Source organism: Pistacia vera, unplaced genomic scaffold (assembly GCF_008641045.1).
Source record: "Pistacia vera cultivar Batoury unplaced genomic scaffold, PisVer_v2 Contig233, whole genome shotgun sequence".
Classification (NCBI taxonomy): Eukaryota; Viridiplantae; Streptophyta; class Magnoliopsida; order Sapindales; family Anacardiaceae; genus Pistacia; species Pistacia vera.
This window is the reverse complement of record NW_022196039.1, coordinates 772,913-792,884: the sequence shown is the minus strand read 5'-3', so window position 1 is coordinate 792,884 and position 19,972 is coordinate 772,913. Positions and strand designations below refer to the sequence as shown.

The following is a 19,972-nucleotide window of genomic DNA, read 5'->3' as shown; positions in this document are numbered from 1 at the left end:
ATGTCTGATGCATCACTTAGAGGCCAAGCTGAAATATAGCAACACATGTTCGGCTTTACAGACTCAATAATGGCCTAAAAGTGTGCTGTTGAACTCCGAACAGCTGACATTATTAACTCACAAGTCACAAGGTGGCTCTGTCACCTTGCACAATTAGCTTCATCTATTGCCTCACCCTCCCCAGATATCTCCTATCTCTATAGCATCATGAGGTTACTTGTCCGCAAAAAAATCTTTGTTGCAAATCATGACTCCAAGAGTGGAGAAACCCTCTAAGGGCTGACCCACTCACCAAAATGGCTTTTACGTGACTCTGAGCTAAGTCTAGTACTACTGGTATTACTACACACTCATCCATGGCTTATGGATCCCTGGCACTGTTTTAGCCAATGTGTTAGAGGGTGATATCGCTTTTAAGAAGGTTTATGGAAAAGGGATATGGGACTTTGCATCACACAATCCTGAATTTAATAAATTCTTCAACGATGCTATGGCCTGCACGACCAAGATCATTTCCGGGGCGATTATATCAGGATACAAAGATGGGTTTAGTGGCATTGGATCGTTGGTGGATGTAGGAGGTGGAACTGGAGAATTTGAAATTGTGAAATCTTATCCACATATTAAAGGCATCAACTTTGATTTGCCTCATGTCATGGCCACAGCACCCGAGTATGAAGGCGTCTCTCATGTTGCCGGCGGCATGTTTGAAGCTGTTCCTCAAGCAGATGCTGTTATTATGAAGGTAATTAGTCGAGCGGTTAGCTATATATTATTACATTTGCATTACATAATATGGATGAGTATAGTCTTGATACCCATTATAAATACGAACAATTGTATGTTTTTAATGTTACTTTTACTGTTACGAGTAATTGTCGGTACAATTCCTAATAAATAATTCTTCGAAGAGTTATTCAGTCTAATTGAATGTTAATTCTTCAGTACGTGGATATTGCATACATGGAATGATGAAGATTGTGTTAAGATCTTGAGAAATTGTAGAAAAGCAACTCCAGAGAAAACAAGAAAGGTTATAATTGTTGAAGCCACTTTAGGATATAATAATAATGGGCTTTTTGACGAGAGTAGACACCAACAATAATAGTAAGGAGAGGACTGAGCCTGAATGGAAAAAAAAAATTGGAGGAAGCAGGATTATCTCACATTCTCACTACAATATCATCAACATTCCGGCTTTTCCATCCATTGTTGAAGCGTTTCCCAACTACTTAACGATAAATTAATATTGGCTTCCGAAGGTTAATTTTATATTTATATTGTTTAGATTTATTTCTTAAATAAGTTGTGGTTAAAAATTATTGTTGAAGATGTTATGATTAATTACGCGTAAAACTATGAATTTATAATTTATTTGACTTTTGAGTAAAGAATATAATTTATAATAAAAAATCTTATTATAATACTGTTACATTAATCGTACATGTAAAATTATGAATTTAGAATCTATTTGACTTTTGAGTAGTGAATTTATTGTCTATAATAAAAATCTGATTATAATACTGTTACATTAATCATACACGTAAAATTATAAATTTATAACTTATTTGACTTTTGAGCAGTGAATTTATAATTTATAATAAAAATCTTATTATAATATTATTACATTAGTCATACACATAAAATTATGAATTTAACCATCACTGAGTGGTCTGATGGTAAAAGAGCAAAAGACTATTCTATGAGTTTCCGAATTCAACTCCCCACATACCCTAATAAGGGTGGTTACTAAAAGGCTTACTTGATCGTCAATGTCTAAACCTTGAGGGATTAATTGAGATATGTGTGAGCTGACTCAAACACCTCTAAAAAAAAAAAAAAAAAAAAAAAAGGACTGTGAATTTAAAATAAATTCCATCACACACACACACACACACACACACACACACACACACACACATATATATATATAAAGTTTGGTTATTTCCTAAAGTGTAAACGACATGTTCCCACCCCAAGTTTGGCAAAATGGTAAGTTTTCACTCTTGATTTCATCAATTCCATATTCCCACCCTTAAACCAACACCATTAGCAACTTTTAGACTCTAATACAGGTGTAGAAAGTGATATTACCTTATTGCCCTTGAAAAAAATATTTGATAAATTACTTTTTAACCCCCAAATTAATAGAGCTAGAAAATAACAGCCACTTTTGAGCCTTTTTTGGGCCACCTTTCGCCCTCTACCTAGCCATTCCACTCCTTGGACCCTCTCTAAAACCCCCTTATCCCCCAATCCTTTTTTGTAACACCCACATCAAGATACGTAATTTTACTTATGCCCTAATACCCTTCGTTGGATTTCTTTGAAGTTACCTTAGACAAATGTGAAAAAAATTCCTTAAAAGTTCATTAAGGGTAAAATGGTCTTTTCACTCAAAATTAGTTGAAATTGTGGGGAGTGAAAAGAGATAGAATTTCATGGAGAATGCAATAAAAATGAGGGCATTATGGTAATTGACTAAGGGACATAGATGGAATTTTAGCAAAAGTGCAAAAGGGCAAAAATGAGAATACATGCATATATATTTGATATAAGGCTTTTATTGAAGAAACCTAACATACTTCAGCCCTGTTAACACCACCTATACCCCATTTTCTCTTAATTTCCTTCACTAAATTTCAAAGGAAATACAGGATTTGGTTTGGATTTTTGGAGATTTTCAACCTAAAGCATCCTAAGGTAAGATTCTAGCAAAAGGAATGTGATTAAACTTAAACTTTAAATTTTTAAGGTTTTATATGATCTAGGTCCAAGAGGAAGAGATTTAGAGCAAAAGGGAAATGATCTCACATATTCAAGGTAAGAAAACCTAATTTGAACCTTAATTTGAGCAAAACTTGTGTTGAATGAATTTTTGATGTTATATGTGATGGTATAAGAGAATTGTGGGCTGTTTTTATGTTTATTGTGTATTAATTCTAGCCATTAGAAGTAGTGTATGGTTATGTGAAGATTTGGTGAAGTTGTGGAAGATTGTGTGTTGAGATTTTTGAACGAGTAGAGATTATTGAAAATGGACAGGTTTGATGCTATAATTGTGAGTTTTTGGTACAATTTGTTGAATTAGAGAGTTGTGGAAGTGTAGTGTCATAAGTAGTTGCATGTGCATATAAAGTGTTTGATGAAAATCCAAAGAGAAAGTGCATACATGAGTTGGTTAAACCCTAATGAGGAAAGGGTTAGAGAAAGGCAAGACTTGAAGTTGATATGTATTCACTCTTTTCATTTATTTTATGTCACATTAGTTTATACGCAAATCTTTGTAAGACTTATTTGTATATATAGCATTACCCTATTTTTAATGTGCCTTATTTTATTTTTGGTATAGCGTTGGATGTTTTTGTTGATCCAAACATATACTAGTAGAAATAAACACGTTTTCCTTGATTAGACTAAACTTTTTTAATATATTGAAGGGTCAATATTAAAGTTCCATTTTCATAAAATTATGATCCGGAAAGATCTTCAATTTAACTCTTTGTGGAGAGAAACACATGGAATCCATCAGCAGACAAGAATACCAATATGATTTAATTTAATTTTAATTAATGACCCGACTATATGTTGCCATTAAATTTGCAACTACAATCCACTTTGTTGGTGATAAAGGCAGTATGATTCAGCTATTTTATTTTCTTTTCATGGAAAATAAATTGAATTTCATAAGTGCTTACGTTATGTGTATAAAATAAAGTTTAATACTTTTGTATAAATATAATCTGGTGCAGTCGTGACTTTTTTTAAAAGTCGGGTCCCGTTCAGACAGGACATTATTTTGACATCCTACTGCTACTACAGTCACTATTTTATACCCTAATTAATATTATCATTAATTCAATGAAGACGGTGGTGAGTTTTAATATTTGATCATATCATAACCTTCCATAAAAAGATGCATGGAGTGTAAACATAGCTACCTTGATTCAATATAATTAGGAGAATAGAATCTAGAACAAATTTACATCTCCGAATTGTATTTAACTTCAATGTAAACTGACATTATTTCTTTTATTATTTATTTTTTATTTTAATGATTAGAGGTATTCAAACTAGTTTATACGCATCTCAAATAACTCTCAAAATATCTATTCTTCGCATTAGAGGCAATATGATAACAACTATTTTTTATTTTCTTTCATGGAATAGGTGATTGAATTTTACAAAGTAAATACACATGACAATAGTAGAGATAAGTTATTAAGCAAACCCACACCTAATTAAGAAAATAATTAATTAATTTTACACTAACAACACCATCTGCGTTTCATTTCATTTACTGAGGGAATGCTTCAATAATGAATGGTATGCCGGAATATGATAATATTAATTGAGGGAATCCTGCTTCTCTAATATCTTCTTCCATTCAACTCAGTCTCTCTTTTCCACCTGTGCTGTGAGCTATCATCAGTAAATCAAAATCCACAAACCGTGTCATCAGACAGGTCATTGCCATCAGGTTTTACAATAACTTCAGTAATTAAAACTTTTCCTGTTTTCTCTGGAATGCGCGTTTCGGCAATGCTCAAAATCTTCACACAATCTTCATCGCTCCAATCATGCAATACAAACTATATGTAGAGATTGAATTAATAAGTATGCCACATATTCTTTGGACTATTCTTTATGAAAGAAATGCAAAAGAAGCTGCAACCATTAATTACTTCATTATAGCAGCATCAGCTTTAGGAATGGCTTGAAACATGTCACCGTCAACATGAGAGATACCATCAAACTTGGGTGCTGTGGAAACAACATGAGGCAAATCAAAGTTAATTCCTCTAATATGTGATACGATTTCACAATCCATTAATAAGTTCTCCGGTACCGCCTCCTACATCCACTAACGATCCATTAATGCTACTAAACCATCTTTGTTCCTGATATGATTGCTCTGGCAATGATCTTTGACGTACATGCCAACCATCGTTGAACAATTGTTAAATTCAGGATTCTGTAAAGCGAAGTCCAGATCTCTTGCCATGAGCTATCTTGAAAGCGATACCCACTTCTTTCACACATTGGCTAAAACAGTGCCAGGGAGCCATTAGCAATGGATGATTCTCCATTAATATCATTGGTGCTAGGCTTAGTCGGAGTCACGTAAAAGCATCCTGGATGAGTGGGTTAACCGTAAGGGTCTCTCCATACCGTTTGAATCATGATATGCAGCGAAGATTTCTTTGCGGACAAGCAATCTCATGATGCGTGAGAGGTAAGAGATGCCTGGGGAGGGTGAGCCAACGATGAAGCTAATTGGGACAAGGTGATAGGGCCACCGTGAGTGTTTATAATGTCGGCAATACGGAGTTCAACCGCACACTTTAATGCCATTGAATCGGCAAAAATAAACATGTGTTGCCATATATTCTACTTGCCCTCTCAAAGATTCATCACTCGTTTCTATTGCTTCCATTCTTTCTTCTCCTCTGATAAACTGATGATACCAGTAAAGTTAGATAGGCAAATTAAGCGTTGAATTGTATATACAATAAACAATAACTTGGTAATTAACATGACTTATATTGATAAAAATTACAAAATAATTAAATCATCATGATCATTCATATCTACATGCAAGCCTAATTAATCTAGTAGTATATATATATATATATGGTGGTTTGAAAACCACATTTTAATTGAAATGATCTGATTTTAGCTTTCATAAAAATAATGAATTGTAGAAAACTAGCTAAGAATTCTGAAAACTAACCGTTGTAATTTTTGATGAATATCTTTTCCCCTAATTTCCTCACCTTTTTCTGTTTCTTTCTTCTGCTATAGCACTCTGCTTCTCAAGCTTTTTGGTTTCCTTTCCCTTGTTCACAAATAGCCAGTCACTTATTTATTAGCTCAATTAGCGGGAGTAGTTGGTCAACCGGTCATATTCTGCTACCTCAACAACCTAAAAAAAAAAAAAAAAAAATCTTCACTCTACTCGAAATACCTAATAGTTTGGCCGGGTCTTAGTGATACAGCATGAGCTTTTATGCATATTCATGGGGGTTATTACATATACTATTTAATAAATCAAATAGATTGACATACGGTACTATAACTCTATAAGTCATATAATAAAGATTGGTTCATAATTTAATTTTACAAACTTTCTTTTACAACTTTGATATAACAGTTCTTAATTGGTCAACTTATAATGGGTAGACATGACCCATTTACAAGTTGACAAATTACAAACTAACACATCGGAATTGTGAGAAAAAATTTGTGAGTGTAATATTGTCCTAAGCCATATGCTGTCATCTCACATAAAAAAAAAATGCCAAGTTTGCTTGCCCATATAGAATATTGTTACATTTATAATGTCTAGAAAAACTGCAAATAATTAAATTATTTATTTCACAAATTCATGGTACTGATTGCACATGAAAGGGATGAACTAACTTTCACATAACCATATTCCTAAGCATTCTTGTAAAGGTAAAATGAAAACTTCATTACAGTAGAAATCTTTTACCTACTATGAAACAAGTGATAAATCATGACAATATCAGCGTGGAATGACAACTACACAATAACATTTGAACAATCACGTATAGGCTATGATAATGACACGTGTATGTTTCTACATATATTTTTAATTAATTTATATATCACCTACACATGGTTCTATCATTCAACAAACTTGAAAGTTTGGTACCAAATGAGTAATACTGTACTACTTAATTTCATTCAACCACCTCGGAAGTTTCGGGACCAAGTGAACAAGACTGGGACCAAGTGAACAAGACTATATATATTATTTCAACAACATTAATTTCACCATAATATTATATTATGTCTAGTGGGCTAAACAAGCAGGTAAAAACAGCTAATTTTACCTCCTTCCCTGTGGTTTCTTAAAGTTTCGAAGACTCCACACGTGTTAGAAAAACCCACAAGGACCTCCCCTTAGTGTTTGAAAGATCTCAGTTACCTCCTTAGAAAGTTGTTAATTAACTGTTTTATACAATGGAATTGACAAAATTATGATTTCCTTTTACACATTTGCCTTCAAATGCATAAAAAAAAATGTTAAATAATTTTTAATATTGTTTCGTTTGAATTGTTCTGACTCATAAAAAGAACATGTGATATGTTTCTATACCATACATAGGTGATGACAATATAAAAGAATCCATTATATAATCACTCTTGGATGGCCTCATTAGAGGTGGGAGAAATAATCCAGAAACCGAACTGAAAATTAGGTTTTTTTATAAACCGGTTCTATTTTTTGTTTGTGAAAATTTAAAAACCGAAAAACCGGCTCGGTTTTCGGTTTGGGGATCTCCCAAACCGGTTAACCGAAACTTGTTTTCAAAACCGGTTTCACCCTATGTATATAAATAAAATATGTTTTAATATTTTTGCCTTTTTTTTCTTTTCAATATCTCTTCTTGTTTTCTCCACCTCTACTCCACTCTCTAGACCGCATCTTCACTTTTCAATATCTCTTATTCTCTTCTCCGCCTCCACTCCATTCTCCAGACCCCATCTTCACTTTTCATTCTCTTCTCCGCCTCCACTCCACTCTCCAGATCCCATCTTCACTTTTCATTCTCTTCTCCGCCTCCACTCCACTCTCCAGACTCCATCTTCACTAGCGTCACCCACACCCACCATCAAATTGAAACTCCAAACCCATCCATCTGCAATATCGCCAACGCCATTTCGCCACACACCTCCAGTGGCCACCCACAACCACCCACCCACCCAGCGATGACCACAACTGTTGTGTTGCAGTTCCTTGAACTAGGAACAGCGACGACAGTCGACCACGACTCCAGTTTCCTCTGCCATTCAGATCTTCAATCCTCAGCTGCTCACTTGCTCCACGATCAATAGTCCACTATCGATTTAGCAACCTAATGCATCTTCTAATTCAGCAACAGATAATTTTTAGAGGCGTTAATACAATGAATTATTCAAACACTTTACTTCGTTTGGTTGTGGTAAATCTAATACTTTATCACCATATTATGTTGAGCAAAAGGTAATTCTGGTCTAGTAGGGCCCTTTTTTTATATTATCTCTATGAAATTTGAGGTGTTTTTGCCATCAGTTTTCGGTTTCGCTAAGGATCATTTTCCTATCAATTTTGTTCACATGAATTTGAAAACCGGTTTGAAAATCGGTTAACCGGATAACTGAACCGAATATTCGGTTATTCGGTTCGGTTTAAATTCGGTTTATTCTATAAACCGGTCCGGTTTCGGTTTACATTTTCCTAAACTGAATAATCGGTTCGGCTTTCGGTTAATCGAATTATCCCACCCCTAGGCCTCATGGTAAAGGAGCAAACGAGAATCTAACACGGTCTCCCAAGTACGAATCCCTTTTATGGTAAAAGAGCAAGAGACAGATCTAATATGGTATCTTAAGTTCGAGTACCCACGACCCTTAATAGAAGTGACCATTAGAGTTTTTATCCAACCAATAGTTTCAGAGTCCTTGGAGATTAGTTAAGGTACGCACAAGTTGGTCCAGACACCATGATAAAAAAAAAAAAAAAAAAAAAAAATTCCATTATATAGTTGATCATGTCTAGGAAAACCAAACTTTGCTTTATAATTTTAAATAACCATGAGATGCATTTAAATTTTGAGTTCATGTTAGGCATATAATTAGTTTAACAGCAGTATTAAATTATATATTCCTACGACTCAAAAGAATCCATTAGCTGTCATTTAATTTAGGAAAGAGTAAATGACATGTTCCTACTCAAAGTTTGGCGAAATGGCAACGTTCCACCCTTGGTTTCATAAATTTTAGATTCCCATCTTTAAATTAACAGAAAATCGTTTAATATAATGGTCAAAGGGTAAAATGGTCATTTAACTGTATTCAATCTAAAATAAAAATAAAAATTTTAAAATAAGCCTCCAAGTCTCAAAATAACTCTCTACAAAAAAGGAGGGGATGATGAGTCATTGGCGAGAGAAAATTGGCCAGAAAAGCACCCAAACAACGCAAAACACTTCAAAACAATCACCCACTCTGAAGACAACCAATTCTCCCAATCAACTCTAAAAGAACTCCAATTTAAACCCAAATTCATAGAAACCCAGAAAAAACCCTAGAGGAGGTCAGATCGTTGATTAGAGAGCTAATACAATTTGGGTTGTTTGGGCTTTTGAAGAGGAGAGGTCGGTGAGTCTATGGGTGGTGAGAGGGTGGATTTTGGTGATCGGGATTGGTCAAAACAGGAGGGATGGATGCACGAATCAAAAATCGATCGAAATCTGACGATTAGTGGGGTCGGTGGAGAAAGGGTAAGGGAGTTTTGGTGTGTGAGGCTTGGGGAGAAGTTTTGTGGTGACAGGGAATGTCGTCGTCGCTGGAAAATGTGTAACGCCCACATGGAGGTACGTGATTTAATTTATGCTCATATACCTTTAGTTGATTTTTGCTAAGGTTATTTTAAGGAAAATGTGAAGAAAATGCCTTAAACTTGCATTAAGGGTAAAATGGTATTTTCACTCAAAATTAGTTGAAAAAGTGGGGAGTGAAAAGAGATAGAATTTCATGGAGAATGCAATAAAATGAGGGCATTATGGTAATTGACTAAGGGACATAGATAGAATTTTAAAGAAAGTGCAAGGGCAAAATGGGAAACTATATATAATTTTATGTTATAGCAAGGATTGAAGAGTGAAACCCTAGCCACTCTTCAACCCTTTTTCTTGCCACTTCTCCTCCAAATACTCTCAATTTCTTCACTTCTTTTTCAGAAGAAATTCATAGATCTTGGGTATTTTTGAGTGGATTTTCAATCTCAAGCATCTATAGGTAAAATCCTTGTACTAAGAAGTGATTTTTAATTTTTAAAGTGTTGATTTTGATGGTTTATGCTTATAGGATTTAAGAGGAAGAGAGTTTGAGCAAAGAAGATTCTTAAAGGGTTGAATTTGCTTATATCAAAGGTAAGTAAATCCTACCCTAAGTATGATTTAAGTTATGTTGTGTAGAGAATTTTCTTTATGCATATATATGTGTTATATGTAGAATTGTTGATGGATTTGGTGTTGGATAATGATTAGAACCTATCCATGAAAAGTCGTGTTGGTGTATTTGATATTTGATGAATGTTTGGATGAGATTTGGAAGAATTGAAGTGAAAATTTTGAAGTATGCATTTTGGACAGAATTGGTGTTAATTATGGAGGAGTTTATTCCAAATTTTTGGTAGCCTAAAAGAGAGATAGAAGTGTAGCCAAATTAGTGTTAATTTGTGCACATGAATTGTTTGATGAAATGTCAAAGAGAAATGCATGTATGAGTATGATTATGTGTTACTTTGGAATGAGTTTGTAGATGATAGAGAATGACATGTTTGCATTCCATAATGCATAATTGCATTTAAACATGTGAATTTAGAAAGAATTATAAGCATGAAACCATCTACATGCATACATATTCATAAGAGCATGAAAAAGCACTAAAATATGTTAAAGAGAAAATAGAAAGAAATGAAAATATTAAAGATATTCAAATCTGAATTTTTACTTAAAGAAGTGTAAAAAATATAAAAAGAAGAGAAAGTTGTTGCGATGGGGAGCCCGTGAGTAACATAGTCCCACATGCACGCCTCCTTTAGTGAGCGGCCTCAGAATTCAAAAAGAAGAATTGTACAGTCCGTTAGAAGTGCGTGTGGATGAGGACTGTACCCAGAATTAGAGAATTCACTCACACGACCAAGGCTCCAAATCCATGCCTCAACCGAGTTCGATCGGCAAGAAAAGAATAGAAAGAAAGAAAGAAAAGAATAGAAAGAAAGAATAGAAAAGAAAGAAAGAATTGAAAGAAAGAAAAGAAAGAATAGAAAGAAAAACTAGAAAAGAAATAAAGAAATAAAGAAAAAGAAACAGAAAACAGAATAAGAAAAATAGAAAAGAAAATGCATACTTTATGCATTTGTGCATTTGTATCATGAATATGCATAATACCATGCTCATTATCATGAGTAGTAAAAAAATTAGAAAACAGAGACAGAATGAGAAAGAACAGAGAAAGAATAGAAAATAATCGGGAAATGTGATGTAAGGAAAGAAAATTCAAAACTTAAGCAACGGAGAGAGAAGGGTAGCATAGCGGGTTTACTTACTGAGCAATTAGTGCTTGCTCCATTGTTTTCAATGTTTTTGCAGGTAATAGGTGAGCTGTGGTATCCCGGAACGTCACGCAGTGGAAGGGTTAGGCTACACTGTCAAGTTGCTATTTTGAGTATATATGTATATAAAGAAAAATTCAATATGGGCCCTTACTTTATTACTCGTTTATATGTGTATTTTCTTATATATGTTTTTAATAAGTTTTAATGATTATTTTACGAGTATACTAGCTAGAAAGAAAGTATTACAAAATGGTAAAAAATGCAGGTAGAGGTGGAAAAGTGGCCCGACCCGGCCCAATTAGTGTAAATTACGGGTCGGGCCCAACCCAGCCCGCTAGCACCCAGCTCGCCTCTTTGTTCAAAAGGGTTGGCCCAACCCGACCTGCCAACCCTAACCCGGCGGGTTTTTGTGCGGGTCGGCCTAGCAAAAAAATTAATTTTTTTATTTTTTTTATTTTGTGTAATTTTTTTCAGTTAACTTTTCAAATATCAATTCAATTTAATTTAATTGATATTTTTCTACACACACATTGTTTAAGTTTTAGATTAAAACGTTTCCCTTATAATAGGTTTACTTAAAAAAAATGATTCTTTTCTCATTTCACTTCAATTCTTTTCCCTCTTTTAGAGAATTGAAGATTTGGTTATAGATTAAAAATATGTTTTTTTGCTAATTTTTTCACATCTAGGATTAATATTTCTAATTTTATCTTTCTTTCTGTGACTTCAATATCAACGAATTAATGTGATAACATTGAGAGCAGAATAATCAAGGATAGATTTCCTAACTTTACAAGTAACTAATTAAACATCCGTCGAAAATAGAACAATCTGAAAAAGTTTAAGAATTACGTGTTTTTTAAAAGACTTTAAAATCAACTAATTAATATAATAATATCGAGAGCATAATAGTTACACATAGATTTCATGACTTCAAAAGCAATTAATTAATGTTGATAGAGGGTAGAACAATCCGAGGAAGTCTAATAATTAAGTGTTTTTGAAAAGACTTTAAAATAAACTATATAATGTTGTTCATTGAAGTAGATCGTAATGACAAATCTTGAACACGTACATAAATTTGTCATTGTATATTTTGTTTAAGTTTTAGGTTAAAAATTTATCCAGTAAAATATATATATATATATATATATAGGCATGTCAATCTTAAGCTTTTGATGGATTTTTGCTAATCAATTGTTGACTATAGCACCAAGAGACAAAAGAGAATCAAAGTAGAAACTTTTTTTTAAAAGTTTTATTTGTTGGATTGATTTTATTTTTGGTCATTTTATTATTTGATTTAATATTTATTTCTGTTTTGGTGATAGTTTAATTAAGGCTTCAACTACTCCCCTCATGTCTGCATTTATTTGTTAATTACTATGTGGTCACTTTGATTATTGATCCTATTGCATTTATGTTAGTAAATTCAGGGGAACTAGAAAAGAAAATGACCAAAAAGACCTCTTCAATTGCTATAAAACAACTATATTTGAAGGGTAAAGTGGGTTTTTACAAAAAAAAATTAATTAATTTATTAAATTTTTTTTTTTTTTGTTGCCAACCCATCGAGTTGACTTGTGGGTTGACAACTGCCAACCCGTCGGGTTGACCTGTGGGTTGACAACTACCAACCCTGTGGGTTGACAACTGCCAACCTGGTGGGTTGGACGGGTTTTTTTTTTGAAAAAAAAAATGATCCGTCGAGTTGGCCTATGAAGGTTTAGCCCACCTGACGGGGGATACCTGGGCTAGGTTGAACCTGGCCCAGTCGGGTCAGTACCGGGTTGAGGTAGGCCAAGTTAGGGTTGACTCGCCTAACCTAACCCATTTTTTCCACCTCTAAATGCAGGTGGCAACGTTTGCTAACGTGCGTCACCTCTTACTAAAATGGATGGCTATTTTGGTGAAAAGAAGATCGAAGAGGATGGTGGGGATGTTTTAGAGGCTGGTGGTGAGGTTATGGCCGTGAAAGGTGGTGGCGACGGTTAGGAGACGGTTTATGAGAGTGTAAGCTAGAGGGCAGGTCACTGATTGCGACCTTTTATCGAACAAGTTGTGTTCGATCAGAAAAACGTCAAAAGAGAGAGCTTTTGGAGGCACCGACAACTGGGAAAAATCCAACAAGTCACAATTACTTTTAAAGAATCTCAATTGGCATCCAAACAACCAAACATCCAACAAAATCAACCTAAAACAATCCTTAAAACCCAAGCAAAACCCAAGGAAAAAGGCTTCCAGATGGTGAAAAAGGAGCAAAAATGTAATACACTGTATAGCTAGTAATTCTTTGAAAAATATATGATAAAATCCACTAAATAACTTTTATAAACATATATACATAATGTAAAATCCGAAAATTCTAATTTTAATTCGTATAAATATATACACAAAATATTGATATACATTAGTAAGCACAAGGTAATCTTGAACAGTGTCGCCAAACTCCCACCACTTCTTGATGTCCCACCCGATTGCAAATCATCTAGTACCTGCAAAACAGTAAAATAACGGAGTGAGCACTAATTGCTCAGTAAGTAAACCAAACTGCATGACTGTTCTTCCTCTGTTACTCATGTTCGGATTTTCCTTTTCTCACTTTATTCTTTGCTAATATTATTCATTCCTTTATGTTATTCTACATTCTTTTCTTATATTCTGCATTCTTTTCTGATACTCTGATTTGCTACTTACCAATGTGCAAAGACAATGAATAAAACTGTACATCGTCGAGCACATAAAAATATTGAATCATGTAAGTAGCATGATACATATGCAGAATAATAAAACTTTCCTGAGAAAAGAACTTTCTTTTCTTTTCTGTTTCTGTTTCTCTTATGTTGTATCTCTTTCTTTTCTTCTTTGTTTCTCTTTCTTTTCTTTCTTCTTTCTAGTTTGCTGATCAGACTAGGTTGATGCATGGATTTGGAACCCTGGCCATGTGAGTGGGTACAGTCCTCATCTACATGCACTACTCATAGACTATACAAGTACTGTATCTCTCTGATGTGGCCGCTCGCTCGTGGCGGCGTGTATGTAGGTATACTCTACTAGGTACAGTCCTCATCCACATATACTACTCACGGACTGTACAAATACTATATCTCTCTGTTGATGCCGCTCGCTCGTGGCGGCGTGTATGTGGGCATCTCTATCACTCACGAGTTCCCCATCGCAAAAACCTTATATTATAGCATGATATAGAAATAGAATAGAAAGAGATACTATGCACATTTCAACATGAATTTCCAAGCTATGGAAATTCTACACTTGCATTCTTTAAAAAACATAAACTTCCATATATGAACATATCATTTCATCATGACCATTTTGTGGATGCATAATAAATTCATAGAAATATATCATCCTTAGGCTTGTTTATACATGCACAAGCTCATACTTAGGTGATATATAACATATTACACATAGCCTCCATGGTCATTCATTACATCAAATATATATATTCATACAATCATTAAATAATCATAAAGACCACTCATTCAAACATGCTTCAAAACCTTTTAAGCATCATTTTCATACTTGGAATCAATTATAGATTATTAGACTACAAAAAAACTAATAAAGTGGAAGCACTTTTGAGATAGTCATTCTGCACATGTCATATTCAAGAAGGCATATCTTGAGTTATACACCTCCTATTGCTATGATCTTGATTTCATTTTAAAGCTTAGAGAAAGAGCTACAACTTTTATATCTACGACGCAACCCAGTTCGATAGGTAAGATGCCCAAAAATCACTCAAAAAGTCACGGATTTGACAGGGCAACCTTGGTAACATGCCTACTTTAAGGCTTTTCCATACCTATAGACCTCCACGTACTCCCTAACCTTTTCTCATCCATTTATTTTATGTCATATCAGTTTATACACAAATCTTTGTAAGATTTGTTTGTACATCTAGTATTATTGTTAAAACTATGAAGCACTTTTGTTATAGAATAAACAACTTTTTCCCACCCAAAGTTTGCCTTAATGACACTTTCCCACCCAAAAAGTTTCAAACTATCATTTTTCCACCCAAAATTTATATTCCGTCAATTGAACCCGCAATTGTGTATGTGGCTACGTGCAGGCACATAGTTATATAATATAGCTATATATTATTTTATGACATTAATGCACATTATTAATCAAAAGCTATCATCCCTAATTATATAAAATAAAACAAGATAATAGATGCCTCCCTTTATTAATTATCTTGAATTGTTATAATTTCCAATAATTATTTCCATAAAATATAAATGTATATGATTATTGTTTTTATTCTGATTCTTTTAACAACAACAATAATAATAATATGATCAATTAAGTGAGTGATATTAAGTATTTAACAAACATAAAAGATGTCAAACTAGATTGAGTTTTCTTAGAAATCAAACTAGACCAACAATTAAAAAAAAAAAACCCAAGAACCTCCCCTCATATTTTAGAAAAATCTCAACTACCTACTCCGGAGGATGTTAAATAATTGACAAAGCCAACTCATCAAGGATAAGAATTTTTTTTTCCATAATATAATTTAAAAATAAATATAACTATAGAAAAATACACTTGTCGTCATCACCTAAGTGTGGTGTCTCTAGTGATGCTACATAATTATCAACAATAGTTTCGTTGCCCAATCAACGTACTGTACGTACAAGCTAAGAGGCACCTATGATATATCTGTCGATCTATGAAGATTGACTAGAGTTCCAGATTTACTTGGAAGGTTATATGATAATAACAATGACAATATGAAAAATTAAAGCAGTAGAACATAAATGAAAAGGAACACAAAGATTTTGTTATGATTTGAGACTAAATTCACACTCTATCTACTGTCAATTCAACACACACAAAAAAAAAAAAAAGAAAAAAAACACACACAATTACTGTGGTTCACTTGTTCGAGATTTGAACAAGCTACGTCCACGTTGAGCTCCAGAATCCCTAAGCCTGCTGCACTATGGTTATCAAGAATGTTTACATATTACAAACTCAACCAAGAAAGCTTAAAACTCTCTCTATCGCTAATCACTCAACTCACTCACTGTAACCCTTTAATCTTAAGAGAAATCTAACCCAACTTCTCTACAATGGAAAGGAAACACAACCTTACAATCATGATTCACTAGATCGCTCAAAGAATTACATGAATTTTAGCACAAATATGAACCCTAGCAGAGAGAAAAATCAATACACGAAAAGGGAGCTTATTCTATTCTTCAAAACAACAAAATGGTCTACTTTTATACGTTGACCAAACGGGAAAGTGGCAACCGTTGGATCAGATGCAAAGCAATGGCCAGGATTAAAAGAAGCAGCACCCAAAACGACAACGCATGGGATTAAGTCATATGGCATTGTTTAATGGCTTCACAATTAACAATCTCTACCTTGAAGCCAACAGACCCCTTCTAACCAGTACCCCATTAGTGCAGCAAGCATCTTCAATGTTCCTTCTCAGCTCCATTACCTTACCTAATGTGAAGTAAGCCCAAGTAATGCTTGAACTTAGTAGCCATCACCACTTTAGTCCCCATGTCAGTTGGATTCTCCTCAGTTGGTATCTTCCTCATACTTAGTTGGCCTCTTGAGATGAGATCTCTCACAAAATGGAACCTTACACCCACGTGTTTAGTCCTCTCGTGATACACTGGATTTTTACATAGGTGGATGACACTTTAACTGTCTGAGTATACAGTCACAAGCCCTTCTAGCAGGTTAGCCTCTTTCAAGATACCTTGAAGCCAAATTACTTCCTTAAATGCATCGGTTATTATCATGTATTCAGCCTCTGTTGTGGATATAGCAACCAGGGGTTGTAATTGTGACTTCCAGCTCACACAATTCCCACCAAGAGTAAAATAATAGGTTGTTGTAGATTTTCTAGAATCTCTATCACCTGTAAAATCAGAATCTACATACCCAACCAAATCAAGTATATTATTTCTTTTACAATAGTCTAAACCAACATGCACAAAACTGTTCATCTTAAAAGCCATTTTAAAGCAACCCAATGCTCAATTCCAAGATTAGACATGTATCTACCTTAGTAAAGAAATAGCAAAGGCCAGATCTGGTCTAGTACTAATCATAGCATATATTGTTAAGCCTATTGCATTAGCGTATGGAATGTTCTCCATTTTTATCAGTTTAGTCCCTACTTTGGGACATTGTACTTTGCTAAGTACAAAGTGACTTGCTAAGGGTATAGAAACAACTCTAGAGTCAACCATTCCAAACTTGGATGTAAGTTTATGTAAATATGACATTTGGTGAATCTTTAGCTTATTTGATTTCCTATTTCTCTCTATCACCATTCCTAGAATTCTCTTTGCACATCCTAAGTCCTTCATATCAAATTCAGCACTTAATCTTGCCTTTAAATCATTTATTTTGGACTTAGAATCATGTATTAACAACATGTCATCAACATACAAAAGCAAATATATAGACATGTCATTAGTAAGTGCAAAATAAAAGCAATTGTCATATTTACTCCTAGTAAACCCAATCCCAACAATAAAGGAGTCAAATCTTTTATACCATTGCCTAAAGGGACTGTTTAAGACCATATAGGGATTTAAGCAGCAAGCACACATGTTCAGGCAGATTTTTATCTATAAAACTAATAGGCTGACTCATGTATATAGTCTCTTCTGACTCACCATGTAAGAATGTGGTCTTAACGTCTAATTGTTCTAGTTCTAAGTCATGTTGAGCAACTATAGACAACATTAACCTAATTGTTTTAAATTTAACTACTGGAGAAAATATTTCATTCAAATCAATACCGTCTCTTTGTGTGTAGCCCTTTGCAACTAACCTGGCCTTGTATCTTGGAGGGTCAAACTAATTTATCCCTTCTTTTAGCTTGAACAGCCATCTACACTCTACACATTTCTGATCTTTAGGTTTCCGAACCAGTGACCAAGTTCTATTTAACTTTAAGGAGTGCATTTCTTCACTCATGGTAGCCAACCATTGCTTGTTGTCCTTTGAGTTTATAGCTTCTTCATAGGTGGCAGGTTCAGCTCTTTGGATTTCAACACCAGCAAACAATGCCATGTAAATTAAGTCTGCATATATAGTTGTATCTTGTAGGAAGTCTAATATCCCTCCTAATCATGTCCCTTACAAGCTGATACTATGCAAGATCAGCTTGTTGAGGCCCTCCTACATGCTCTATTATTTCATCTTTAGTGTCTTGTGTGGTATCCGTAGGTTATGGCAACTCTGTAGGTTCAACTTCTTCATCAGGATTGGCCAGACCAGTTAGGTACATTGTTGGCTCCACCTCAATTTGGGTGGTATCACTTTGGTTCAGATTTACAATCTCACTATTAGAGGTACCTACAGTGGGGTTAGTAGATTTGCAAGGAAAAACACATTCATTGAGAACAACATCCCTACTAATTATCACTCTGACCCCCTGAGTCTCTCTTTTCCAAAGCCTATCTCCTTTTGTCCCTTCTTGGTATCCTAAAAACACACATCTAAGAGACATTGGCTCTAACTTCCCACCATTTGTGTGCGCATAGGTAACACACCCAAATACCTTTAAATGATTAAGACTAAGCTTCCTATCCTACCATTTCTCTTTAGGACGCTGGAATTCTGTAGCACTAAAGGGACTCCTATTGATAAGATAGGCAACAATAGTTAAGGCTTCTCCCCAAAAGGTTTTAGGCAACCTTAAGGTGAATAGGAGACACCTAACCTTTTCCAACAGTGTTTTATTCATTCTCTCAGCAACCCCATTTTGCTGAGGGGTTCTCTTAACTGTTCTATGCCTTAGGATCCCTAGGTCACTATAGTAGGTATCAAATTCAGAGTTGCAAAACTCTAAACCATTGTCAGTCATAAGGGCCTTAACTCTATTATCACTCTAGTTTTCCACCAGAATTTTTCAACCTTTAAACTTGGTTAAGGTTTTATCTTTAGACCTTAGGAGGTATACCCAACCTTCTTACTGAAGTCATCTACAATGGACAGGAAGTATGAGTTCCCGCCATGAGACCTAACCCTTTCAAGACCCCACAAATCAACATGTAGGTACTCTAAACACCTATCGGCCTAATGAGTTCCTTTTGGGAAACTCATCCTATGCTATTTACCTAACACGCATGTTTCACAAAATTCTAGGTCAGTGACTTTGTCATTCCCAAAATAACCCTATTGTCTGAAAATGTTCATAACTTTCTGACCTATGTGACCCATCCTCAAGTGCCATTTTTCTGTAGCAGACATGTTAGTAATAAACAAAGTAGTATTAAAAGAGTTATCACAGTAACGCCCACATAGTATGTACAGCCCATTTTTCTTAATCCCTTTAAGCAATACATGATTATTTTTGTACACTACTATACAGCAATTCTGAGCCCTATAATAGCATCCAACCTCATCAAGTGTCCCTAAAGATATCAAGTTTTGTTTTAGTTCAAGTATGTATCTTACTTTGGTTATTCTGATTACTTTGCTATCATTCAGCTTGATGGCAATGCTACCAACTCCATGTACCTTACATGAGTGATTATTTCTTATAAACACAATTTCATGCTCATCATGTTTAAGGTCCTAAAACCAATCCTCATTTGGACTCATGTGGAAAGAACATATTAAGTCTAACTAACAGAGTTTGAAATAGTAAGAGCTTCAGTAAGCTCAATGCTATTACTAGTGCATGTTAGATTGCTTTCAGTATTAGTTTGCTTCTGTTTCTTAACCCAATCATAGCAATTCTTTTCAAGATGCCCAGTTTTATTACAATGGAAGCACTTCCTAGTTCCTTTACCTTCATTTCTATTCTTAGACCCTGAATTATGCTGA

General features: G+C 34.4%; 2 pseudogenes; one reads left to right on the top strand and one right to left on the bottom strand.

Annotated features, from left to right (window-relative positions):
• LOC116131375 lies at positions 1-1,105 on the top strand (annotated as a pseudogene).
• A 3,282-nt stretch (positions 1,106-4,387) lies between these two features.
• LOC116131374 lies at positions 4,388-5,437 on the bottom strand (annotated as a pseudogene).
• Between the last annotated feature and the right edge of the window lie 14,535 nt (positions 5,438-19,972).